Below are 12,427 nucleotides of genomic sequence, written 5' to 3' on the forward strand. Positions count from 1 at the left end.
AATAGAAGTGAAGAAGTTAAAGAATTGAAAAGGGGAAGGAGGGAGGGTGGGGCACGTAAACGAGAATGAACAGCTTGCAGAACTGGGGGGAACCTATATAGATGACAACCGGAAGGAGCGTGTTTGGAGGCGTGGTCCCGCTCCTGAAATTCTGATACATAATCTCCAATATAAAACAGTCATTTCTATAGGAATCATTAAATTGTTTATCTACTACTTATTTACTTTGACGTAGTATGAATGGGCATGGGGAGGTCTTTATGTGTAAGAGACGCTGCAAAATACAGTTAAAAGTCCAAGGTTTTCATCCTCCTTCGCATTTCTCTTGTTGCGCTAAATCTGGCCTTATGATTGACACCCATGAATTAAGGACTTCTTATTTAAGAGAGCCCAATGGCTTGCAAAGCCGTGCTCCCTGACCTTTTCTGCATTTGTGACTGTAAACAGCTGGCTACTTTATGGTTGGCACCAGCTTGTGGTCTTCAAGTTGAAGTGAGAAGAGATGTGAACAACACTGGGAACTAGGAAATTGTTAGCAAGCATAAAATAGGAATGCAAAACTGAATTTCAGGATTATGACTATACAGCCTTAGTCTGGTTATTTTTTTTTTCATGTGTATAATTGATAATTGTTGCTGTACATTTCTGCAGAATCGTGTGCGTTATGCTTCCCTCCGTATGGCATTATCATTACTATCGGCTTTGTATTTTTTTCTGTGTATCAGGTAAAATGATACACGGTGTGCAGTGAGTGTTTATAATGTATTCCAGCGCATGTGCATGGGAGACTTGGCTGCTTTCTGTGTGTTAGGCTGGATCATCCTTAGAGCGGCTCAGAATCATTGTTTCCAAAACCTGTTGCCGTGGCAGCAAGAAGACTTAGGGATCTGACCAACACAAGACCACATAAATCTGCACTTAAAAGGAAGCTGCCCCATGGCTCCTCTTTCTATGTAATTGTGTGTGTGTGCACGTATATGTGTTCAGAAACCAGCCTTAACTACGATGTCTACACTGTGTGAGTGGTGCCAGTGAACTGATAAAGAACCGTTTGTGTTCTTTATCAGTTCAAACTTCTTTTCATCTCAAATAATTTCATGGCATAGCTTCAGAACATGCTGTAAATCTGAGAACAATGAAAACAGAGTGGGTCAAATGGGGATGGGCAGGTGCAACAACTTGTTTCTATTAAGTCAGGATTGGACCGTTGTTCTCTGAAAGGAAAGATCCAACACAAGATGCCATATTGATGAGCAAACTCTCCCATGTCCATTTTTTCTTTGTGTGTGTGTGTGTTTGTTTGTAAGGGCATGTGTTTTTGTGCATGTGCTTGCATTCACCTGTGTCCTAATTTAAAAAAAAAAAGCAATACTCTGTGATCACAATGGAAAAGGTGGAAGTTACACATTGATTGAAAATTTGCTCTCTGCCCTCTCTATTGTCTAACTGCCAATCAGTCTGCATTTAATAATAAACACCAGAGTGTGTGTCTCTGGGTGAACTGGAGGTCATTAAGCAGCTTCTCCTCCTCAGTGTTCAATAATAAACATTAAAGAATGTGCTCTAACAATTCAAGACACAAAGACATGACACATGTTCAAAGTTCAGCGTTCTGTGCCATTTTGCCAGTTCCCCACCACTCGCAGTGCTGGAAAACTGGAACTGGGACAGGGTTGAACTCACTGAACAAACTGGATAAACATGCTTACATCATCATGACTATGTCAACAGTTTCACACTGTATCTTGTCCTTCAGGATAAATGATGTCGTTTATGAACAACTTTGGCCCGACAGCATACATAAAGTATAGAGCTGGATTTCTGCTCTCTTGTTGACCATGTGTCAAGCTTAAAATGGGACACGCTTAATGAATCTTCACAATCCTCAAGATGTTATTAGACGATGATGTGAAAAGGCTCAAAGGGGGAAACAGGAAGTGTGTTACAATGATGCCAAACTAATTTAATATTGTAGTTCCATAAAACTGGGATGCTCACAAGGGACAGATTTAAAAAAACCTTGTAAAAATACAGATGAGAACAAAGGCCGTGGTATTTTTTTTTTCTCTGACTGAAAAACAGTTATTTAGTCCATAGTTTTTCAAACAATGTATAAAAGACCAAATCAGTCTTTTCATAGTAAGGTATATGGGTTGAAATGCTGTCTGCAAAGAGGGACAGCTGCACATGAGGCCTTAAATATCAGTTCATGATCCTTGGCAACTTAAACAAGTTTATTCTGGATTTTTTTCTAATCCACACAGGGATAAAAGTGTATATACAGCCTTAAATATATACATACTTGGGTTAAATGTCCCTTAGCAAGTTGCGCCTCGACCAGACAGTTTTGGCAGCAATCAACAAGCTTCTGACATAATCCTGTCTGGATATTTGACCATTCGTCTTGCCACACTTGGTAGATTTCATTTAAATGGGTTGGTTTCCTGGCATGGAGCCAGTTGCAAGTGTAAGCAACAGATTTTCAATTTTAGGTCGAGGGTTTGGGAAGGCCATTCTAGAAGCACAATGTTAGCCTGCTTCATTCATTTCATACCACACGATTTGAGAATCGGAGGTAGACATCCTCCAGTCAATATTCCAACTATTTTGTGCAATTCCACTGTCAACTGGCTGCAACTTTACTCCTCAAAACATACGTCTTATAAATGTGACCAACAAATTCTAGTTTTGTCTTTTTTCACCACAAGGCTTTCGATTTGTCCACATGGGCCACAAATAACAGCATCAAATAGCACCAATCATTGGTGTTGATATTGCTTTTAATATAATTTGCATCATAAAACATTTTGCCTCATAAAACATTCACTCTTACATTTCCTTCTGAAATAGAAAGTGGGAAAGATATGCAATGCAGCTAGAAGAAACTGGATGAATTATAACAGCTCTTTCATGAGCTTGATCCTCTCATGGCTGCAGTTAATTTTTTTTATCTTCTGCTTTGGAGGCATTTTCTCCTACTGTTCTAATGTTGGATCATCAAAGTGCTCACTGAATTTTACTGGGAGATGAGGCGTGAGAGAAGACCATATCCCAAACAATGTGAGGGATTTAGTATGACCAAGATAAAATGGGTAGGGCGGTGAAAGAGAGCGCTGAGACGTGAGAGTGGGAGTCTGAAGGATGAAAGAATGTCAAAGGGCTTGACTTGTGGTGTGTGAGAAACCTAATTGAGTTAATAGACATCAGTCATATAAGAAGTAGAAATGCAAGAGACAATACACCACTCACTTTCTGTTACAAGACTGCTCTACTTTTGAAAGATGGTACTTACAAAGTATACTCTTCAAAAATGTAAATAAAGAAAGAATCTGATGACTTACAAATCTCACAAGTCCATAATAATAAAATGTAAAATTCAAAACCTTATTTTGAATTTGATAGCAGTAACATGTCTAAGAAGAAAGTTGGGCAAGGGCAACAAAAGGCTGAAAAAGTAAATGGTACTAAAAAGAAACAGCTTGAAGAACATTTTGCAGCTAATTGGATTAACTGGCAAAAGGTCAGTAACATGATCGTTCACAGAAAGAACATCTTAGACAAGCAGGAATTTCCGTGTAATGAGTATTAATATCTCTTCATCTGCAGTACATAATATGATCAAAATAATCTGAGAATCTGGAGAAACGCAAATGTGCAAATGACAAGGTCAAAAATCAAGACTGTATACCAGTGAGCTTCAGGCCCTCAAGACACATTAAAAAGAACTAATTCTTCCATAAAATCCCTGCATGGACTCAGGAACTCAGAATTGTGAGCACAGTGTATCATGCCATCCACAAATGCAGTTTAAAGCTCTATCATTCAAAGAATAAACCTTATTTGATTACACGATTCAGAAACACTGCATTCTTCTCTGAGCCAAAGCGCATTTAAAATGGCAAAGTGGAAAAATCTTCTCTGATGAGAAAAATTGATATTTTACAATTTTTTTGGGAAAAGCTACATCGTTGAGACTAAAGAGGAGAGGGCTTAGATAAAAAGGTTTCATCTTCGATCGTAGGGGAAACATTAGTGGTTATGGAATTGGTAGCTTGTGCATCTTCAATGGCACCATCAATGCTCAAAGGTACTACACACAGGTTTAGAAGCAGCATATGTCTCATCCAGATGATATTTTTCAGGGAAGGGTTTGCATATTTCAGCATGATTTGATGCTAAACCAAACATACAACAACATAACTTCCTTTCCTTTCCTTTTCCAAAAGTCCAACAACTGGCCTCCTCAGTTCATAGATGATTACAGACTGCTACAAAGTTTAAAGATGGCCCTTTTTTGTGGTGTGTTTCTCCCATCAAAGCTTTTTCTTTCTTTTTTTTAAACATCAGAATGGTATTATTATCTACATTTAAACATCTGATATGTTTTCTATGTTATATTATGAATAAATGATGGGTTAATGAGATTTGAAAATTACTGCATTCTGTTGCTTTTTTCATTTTACAGTGCATCCCAGCTTTTTTGGAATTGGGGTTGTATTTTTCACTAGGTGTAGCAATTAAATGCTAAATGATAGAATTTTGAGCGGGGATACATTCTTTTTCTTTTCAAAGTATTTGCATTGCCAGGCACAGAGTCAAATATATCAACACTTTAACAGAAAAGCAGAAGATATGTTAGACTGATTAGATTTTTAAGTTTAAATGGACACGTAGAAGAACTATAAAAACTGTGGACAAAACAAAGCAATTTGGCTGTAGACCATCACTAACATAAAAAATGTTTTTGTTTGAAGAACAGTGCACTGCACCAGGATTTGGAGCCCTGCTCACAGCATCCATTTCAGGGATTTTATTTGTGGATCAGAGTTATCGCTGTGTGTGTATGTTAGTGGAACAGCGTGTACGTGCATGCGCATGTGTGCTTATCTTAACATTCTCACTATGAACATACTGTAACAATCCAAAACATGTTTCCCACTACTGTGCACAGGACACACAATAGGGACAGGGACAGAAACCACACACTTTTGCACACTCCCACACACACGCACACACTATGGATGTCGGTTAGATAATAAACCAATAGTCCTGCTTACTTTGGCCCCCATGTCTTTTTCTCTCTCCATTCCTTCACTTGGTCCATCTTCTCTCTTTACCCAATGTCTTGCTGCATGATCAAAGACAGACCTCCTTCCTAAGAACACTCATTTTCTCACACCATTTTGTCACCAAACATTTGCAGTCAATTTATTTATTTATTTATTTAGGACAGTGCATGTTAATGAACATAAATGTAAAAAAAAAAATTACATGAATGTAAACATACCAGATTATAGCCAAGGGCTAATTTCCAATTAGTCATAGAACACTCAATCCTTTATTTTGAGTATGTTTTGTAATGTACCGTCTAGCTCTACAGCTTCAATCAGCAGACAGAGTGATGATTCCCTGGAGAGTAAAAAGTTGTCTTCAAATGATCATTTTTGTACTTTGTCCGTCTTTTTGTCCAAGTAGCCAGCCTTGAGCTTAGACCTATGTCCGACTCACTCTATGAAACCAAAACCTTTTGGCTAGTCAAATCCTCACCATCTGGGGTCACCATGGGGCGACCGTGGCTCAGGGGGTTGGGAATCGCATCTGTAACCGGAAGGTCGCTGGTTCGATCTCTGGGCTCTCTGTCCTGGTCGTTGTGTCCTTGGGCAAGACACTTTACCCTACTGGTGTTGGCCAGAGGGGCCGATGGCGCGATATGGCAGCCTCGCTTCTGTCAGTCTACCCCAGGGCAGCTGTGGCTACAACCGTAGCTTGCCTCCACCAGTGTGTGAATATGAGAGTGAATGAATAGTGGCATTGTGAAGCGCTTTGGGTTCCTTGAAAAGCGCTATATAAATCCAATCCATTTTTATTATCTGTTCTGCAATCCCTTCAAAATTTCCAACCTTGCCATGTTTCACTATCCCTGGTAATTTGATGAAAGTAGTGTACCACACTTGCACAATAACTAAGGATGTCCTTTCTGCAGTGCAGGCCTGTGACGAAATATAAAGATGATTTAGTTCCTCACATTGCTGGTGCAGCTATAATTTTTAAACCAAGCGGCTGACACACAACACACAAAATTCAGACTTCAAAGTTAAAGCATAAAATGTATCATTGGATATTGTTCACACAGACACTTAGTCTGTGTTCCAGTGTGTCCACAAGGCCTTGCATATACACTAAATGCATATATGCATTAAAATGTTCTAATCAATATAACCTATTTAGGCTGATACTTTGGAGTCGTTTTGTCTATTTAATTAGTTTCAGCTTAAATGCTCTTAGCCACCTTGATTCAATGAAAGGATTAAAAACCTGCTGCCCTGAGCAGGTGGTATGCAGGAAAGTGAATCCATTGCAGATCTATATAGCTTAGTTTTAACACAGAACAAAATCCCACCTACTCAGTGGTCATTCATCAAGTACATGCTATCCACTGCTCTGAATGTGTGAGCAGCAACATGAAACAGGGGCTGAATTTCTTGGAAAAACACCATAAAAACTGGTCAAATGTTATGTTTTATTGAGTAGATAGATAGATAGATAGATATATGTGAAAGGATAAAGACATTCATAGGAATTTGGAGGAACATTAAAATACTAAAATTAGTTGAGCCCTATTAATCTAATTTAGTGTAATATTTTAAGTTGCTACAGGTCATAAGCCAGGGTACTTCTGGTGCAGTCAGGGTGAATAGCAGAGCAGGAGATTGAAATTTAGTCCTGCTTTTCTTAAATTATTATTTTCTTATTATTTGTGCTGTCCTATTATTAGCATGTCATCCATGTGTGAACCACTTTAAATTCCACTGAACTGCACAAACAGTGCTGTACAGGAAATGTTTTGTCCAGTTTTCCCATTGTGAGGCTTAGCACAGAAATCTGAAAAGTCAAAATTCTAGTCTCATAACTACTGAAATAAATATTTTAAAAAGCTATATTTGTATAATGTAAAAACCATGAAAAGAGGATATATACTTTATATAAACCAAAAGATTGCAAATAAAATCAAGTTATGAGAATGGGTACATAGTTTTAAAGCAGTGTTTTTCAACAAAAAGCAGCTCAGATTCTTACTTACGTGCTACCAGATTGTCTTGCTTGGATGTGCACTTTGTCTATGAGACACAGTATATGAGTTTCCATAACCAGCACCTCTCCACAGTCCAGCATGTGCAGCTGCAGAAATGTCTTTTCTTCTTAATCAGATAAATACTACACTTCGTACCCGAGTTTAAATAAACCAACCACATTCTAATCAGACTGAGCAATCATAGCGCTGAGGCAGACAGGTATGTGCTAACACAGCAGTGAATCTGAGAAGACATGTAAAAGCGTATTCTCCCATAATTACTGCGTATCATTTTCATATGGTTAACGCACTCACTGCAGATGAAAAAATTAAGAAAAAAGCAAGACACCCATGTTCACATGTACCTGCTTTAACTTGTGCTTGTGTTCTCTGCATGTTCCCTAAACACAACTGTGCTTTACTAGCTCTAAACCCAACGACAAAACTAAAATAAAGGACTACAGCTCCTTGTTCCACTATCACGTAGTAAATGTTTTTGGGTGGTTTCATAAGCTTTCTTTAGGGAAACTTCTGGTGAAACGTGCTGAAAGTTGAGACAGCTTGATTCGCGGCCAAGGTCTTAGGACTCAGGAATAGCGAAGCGAGCAATTTGAACTTAACACAGTAAATGATGCCATGATCCTGATAAGCAATCATGAGATCAAGTCCTTTGCTGCAGTTTAATAAAGCTCCTTTTGTCTGAAGCATGTGTGTGAAGAATCTAGCACTCAGTAGCTGTGATAGCATCTAAACTTGGCAGTGTCTTTCTTGGTGTCATTGCCATGCAAGTGTAGTTTAATGATTTTTATCCATTTATATATTAGTCTAAGTGTGCATTTTGCTTCAGGAGACAGCATATAAATAATTCATGTCCCCCCCCCCTTTGGCATGTGGGTGTATGTGCATATCAAGTGTGTGTGGTTATGTTGGCAGGATGTGTGCTGTGCTAGTCTGGGCTCAGTGGTTTTACGATGTATATCAGGCAACTGCTTGGTCTAGCATCTAAAAGATCAAAAATAAAAGCTGTTAGTCTAGAAAAATGGCAACTGTGAGATACTATTTCACAATCGGACACCCACATAAATGTGTGTGTGTACATACAAGTACACACCAGCGGTCGCTTCTGTTTTCAACCCCTTTTCCTGGCATTCCTAAGCCTGTGTTGACCTTTAAACTGGGAGGTCAGATAACATCTCAGGAGATGTACTCTACCGGCTGAATTGTTGACTTAGCAACAGTAATTGGTTTGAATTGAACTTCATGGAGACATTTCAGGGAAAGGTATTCACCACAGATATTTCTGGCTTTGAGGCTTGGGGGGGATTTTACTTCCCCATATTTTGGATTTATTCACTGCCTCAGGCTTTCTAAAGGAGGAATAAACATACCTTATATTCATGAAAATTTAGAATTAGTTATATGAAGTCCTGTGACCTAGGTCCGGCTGTTTGCTTTTAGAGATAAATTCAAATCAGTGGAGAACCCTTTTTTCTCCTTTATTTCTTTAGGGAAATAAACACATACTGTGAATTTTATCCAGAAAAAGCAATATTTTGCACACAGGGCAAAGAGAGAGACACTCATACGTGGACACATTCACACTGGGCTGCAAGTCATGTCTCAATCAATGTAAGCTGATCCTTGTCATCTGGTTCTGGTTTAGATAGACCCCATTTCGAGACTGATTTGATCTAAGTTCACCCTCTGGTGTTTCTGTTCTTCCAAGTGACTCATTCAGTCATTGCTTTTCTAGCTGTACATCACACACATGCACACGCACAAGCACCCATACACACATTGCTTGCACCGGTAGTGAGAGAAAAAGATATTTCCTGCACAGTCTTCTCACTTGACCCTGTGTTCCAATATGTTAATCATTTCCTGCTGTATAATCCAATGAAACGGTTGAATCCACTGACTTATTAGATTAGTCAAACTGGTTTCTACATTGGAGAAGCAGCAGCATAACTGGATCTGGACTCACTTGAGTGTGATTTTATTACAAAGACTTTTTGTATGATTCATAAAACATAAAGCATTCTTTCTGCTGGCTTTAAGCATTCTGATGTACTGTTTTCAAATCTTTCCAAAGTGGTGTTATTGGTGTGGTGGTGTTTCTATTACAACATGATTAATATAAGATAGCGGTAATGGTCCCAGTGAAGTGTATAGTCATAGTGAAAGAAAAACCCTATAGGAAATGAATGCATAAAAGGATTTTTTATAGTAATATTGAGACTAAAACTAGACAAAAATGTTGGGGATTTATAAGGAATGTAACCCACAAGATAATCAAAATACTGAAAAACAAGAAAATACTGATAGTACAAAATTCTATGCAAAATGCTATGGGGGGAGTAAAGAGGCCAACGTCAGCAGAGTAATGAAAACCTTCATATCCAAGTTCAGATGCTTCTAATTTAACTTTTGACCCCCAAAGTGCCTTCCTTTATCCACAGGAGCAGCCCTAAATGTCTTCCTCCTGTTCGCTTTGTCCAAACAGTAGAGGCCTGTAGTTCTGGTGACCCCTCTCTCAAGGCTACTTGATGGACATGTGGCCATAGTTTAACATTGCATGGCACAGCTGTTGTTAAATGCAGTTATCCTTCATGTTTCTTTAAATTGTTATACTGGAGAAGAAAATACAGACACCTCCCGTTTTCTAGGCAGTAAATGCCTGCTTTCATTTCCCTTTCCTTTTTTCTCTGACTTATGGTGTGTGACTTTAACTTCATTCCAGCTCCAGTTAAAATACTTCATGGCATCATTTATTCATGACCCGCTTGAAGCACTGGGAGGTGATTGGCTTGCTGTCATTTTGGGGGTCTGGTGGTTAAAGCTCTTTCCTAGGGCTGCATTTCTTTTCTATCTTTACTGTACTTTGAGTGCACGTCTTTTTGGAGTGATGTATCTGTGTATTTTGGTTATGAACAAACAGAGTTAAAGCAAATAAAAGAAAAAAAAAAATCAATCAGAAATGGCCAAAGCTAGGACTTAAATAAAACAGAACTAGAGAAATGGGGATTGCTATATAGCTCTTTCTCTTTGTAATCAGATCCTAACAGCTCTCTTTGTTCTTATGCTGGGGGCTATAAGTAGGCCGGAGAGACATGTGTTGAATGAGTCCATCCCTTTGTGTTATTACATGTCTGTGTGTGTTTAATCATTGAGCAGTGCTTTGAAAATGATGCTTCAAGCTTGTGATGTATTTTAAAACCTATGATAATGATACTGATAATGATATTGTAGGTCAGGGGTTAATAAAGCAAGTGAGTATGTGTTAGGGCAGATGTGCATGTTTGCTCAAGTCTTAGACCTCTCATTAGCTCCCCACTGTGTGCTTTGAAAAACAAATATAAGCAACATGAACAGATGAAAATCACACAGCAGCGAGTAGATCAACATTTACTACTGTTATTCTTAGGAAAACAGAGGTCTTTTAAAATCAGGCGTTTTAAAATTAAAATGCTCATTTAAAATAGGAAGGTAATGAAAGGCCACTGACCCAACCTAAACCCCATGGCACATGCACATTTCTGCAAACTGACTACATAGTCCCTCATAGAAGTTCTTTTATATACAGAGTTGGGGAAACTAACAATTATACACTCGCCAGCCACTTTATCATGGACACTTTTTTAGTACCAGGTTGGAGGGATGGCTGTGGCAAGCAACGATAATCAGGTACGCTGTGACATTTAAAAGATCCTCAATTGGTACTAAGGGGTCCAATCTGTGCCAAGAAAACAATATTCATAATATTACACCACCAGCAGCCTAAACCTAATATGATGTAGGATGAAGCCTTGCCTTAATATCATTTAGACAAAATTCTAACCCTACTATCTAAATGTCACAGCAGAGATTCTAACTCATTATGCCAGACAATATTTTTCCAGTCTTCCATTATTCAACCTTGATGAGCCCTTGCAAATTGGAGCCTCAGTTTCTGTTCTTAGCTGACAGGAATGACACCCAGTGTGGTTTTCTGTTGCTACAGGCCATCTGCTTCAAGCTTTGATATGCTGTCTTATGCTCTTCTGCATATACTGGTTTTAATAAGTGGTTATTTAAATCACTGATGCCTTTCTATACTCCTCTGACCTCTGGCATCAAAAGGCATTTTTGTCCAAAAAATTGTTAGTCCAAAAACTGGATATTTTCTCTTTTTTGGACCATTCTCAGAAGAACCTGTGTGGCACCAACAGCAATCACTTAAATGACCGTTTGTCTTATAAACCTATACTTTAGTCACAAAAGAACAAAGAAGATATAAAAAGTTTAGAGTGAATAAAAATATACAATTTTAAGAAAAATAAGGACATGTTTGAATTTGATGACTGGAGTACATCTCAAAAAAGTTGAGAAGAGGGCCATGTTTACCACAGCGTACTGTCCCCCTTTTCTTTTAACAAAAGTCCAAAAATATCTGGGAACTGAAGAGGAATCTTGTCCTCTTCTTGTATGACATAGGAGTTTAGTTGCTTAACAGTCCTTTGCTGTATTTTTCATGTCACCATGCATCAGATATTTTCAAATGGTGAATGTAGTGCTGCCTGAGGAACCAAAGACCACAGACATGCAGAACTGACCTCACTAGTCAAAAGAGGTTTCTCCAGAATCCAAGAATCCTTTGATGATTTTTGGATTGAAGATAATAAGATATTCAAAGTCTTCACAGTTTGTAGATGCCGATTTTGCAGAATGACGAACCTCTGACAGTCCTAATTTCTGAGAAATTCTGCCTCCCACAGATGTTCTTTTTTTATAGTCAGTCGTGGTACTGGCCTGTTGCCAATTAACCTAATTAGCTGCAAAATGTCCCTCCAGCTGTTTCATTTCTTTTGTTGCCCCCATAGCAACTGTCTTTTTTTTTTATACATGTGCAGCTCAAATTCAAAATGAGCTAATAATTTTCATAAAATAGTAAAATGTATCTTTTCTATTCTATTGTGAAGCAAATCTGGATTTATGTGACCTGCAAAACATTGCACTCTGCTTTTATTTGCATTTTACATTTTACTGTAGCTTAAAACAGGTTATGCACAGTTTCTGATATATTTAAAGTAGCTAGAGGTGCTTTGTGAAGCAAACATATTTGTAGAGATCTGCATATCCTCATCTTATGGTCACCAGGGTCATTGCATAATGCACAAACAAACTCATATTTACATTTTTTTCTGTTAATGCTGTGGAACTGAATAAAAGTCTTTCACATACTGTATGTCATGATTTGCTACACTGAAAAGAATGAATTCCTCTCTGATGGCTGAAACAACTTTTTATACAAAGAAATAAATATGAAAAGAATGAACCTTATCAAGGGCAGAAGCCCTTTACTGTGCACTAATCGAA

The sequence above is a fragment of the Simochromis diagramma genome, unplaced genomic scaffold (assembly GCF_900408965.1).
Source record: "Simochromis diagramma unplaced genomic scaffold, fSimDia1.1 OVJJ01000304.1, whole genome shotgun sequence".
NCBI lineage: Eukaryota > Metazoa > Chordata > Actinopteri > Cichliformes > Cichlidae > Simochromis > Simochromis diagramma.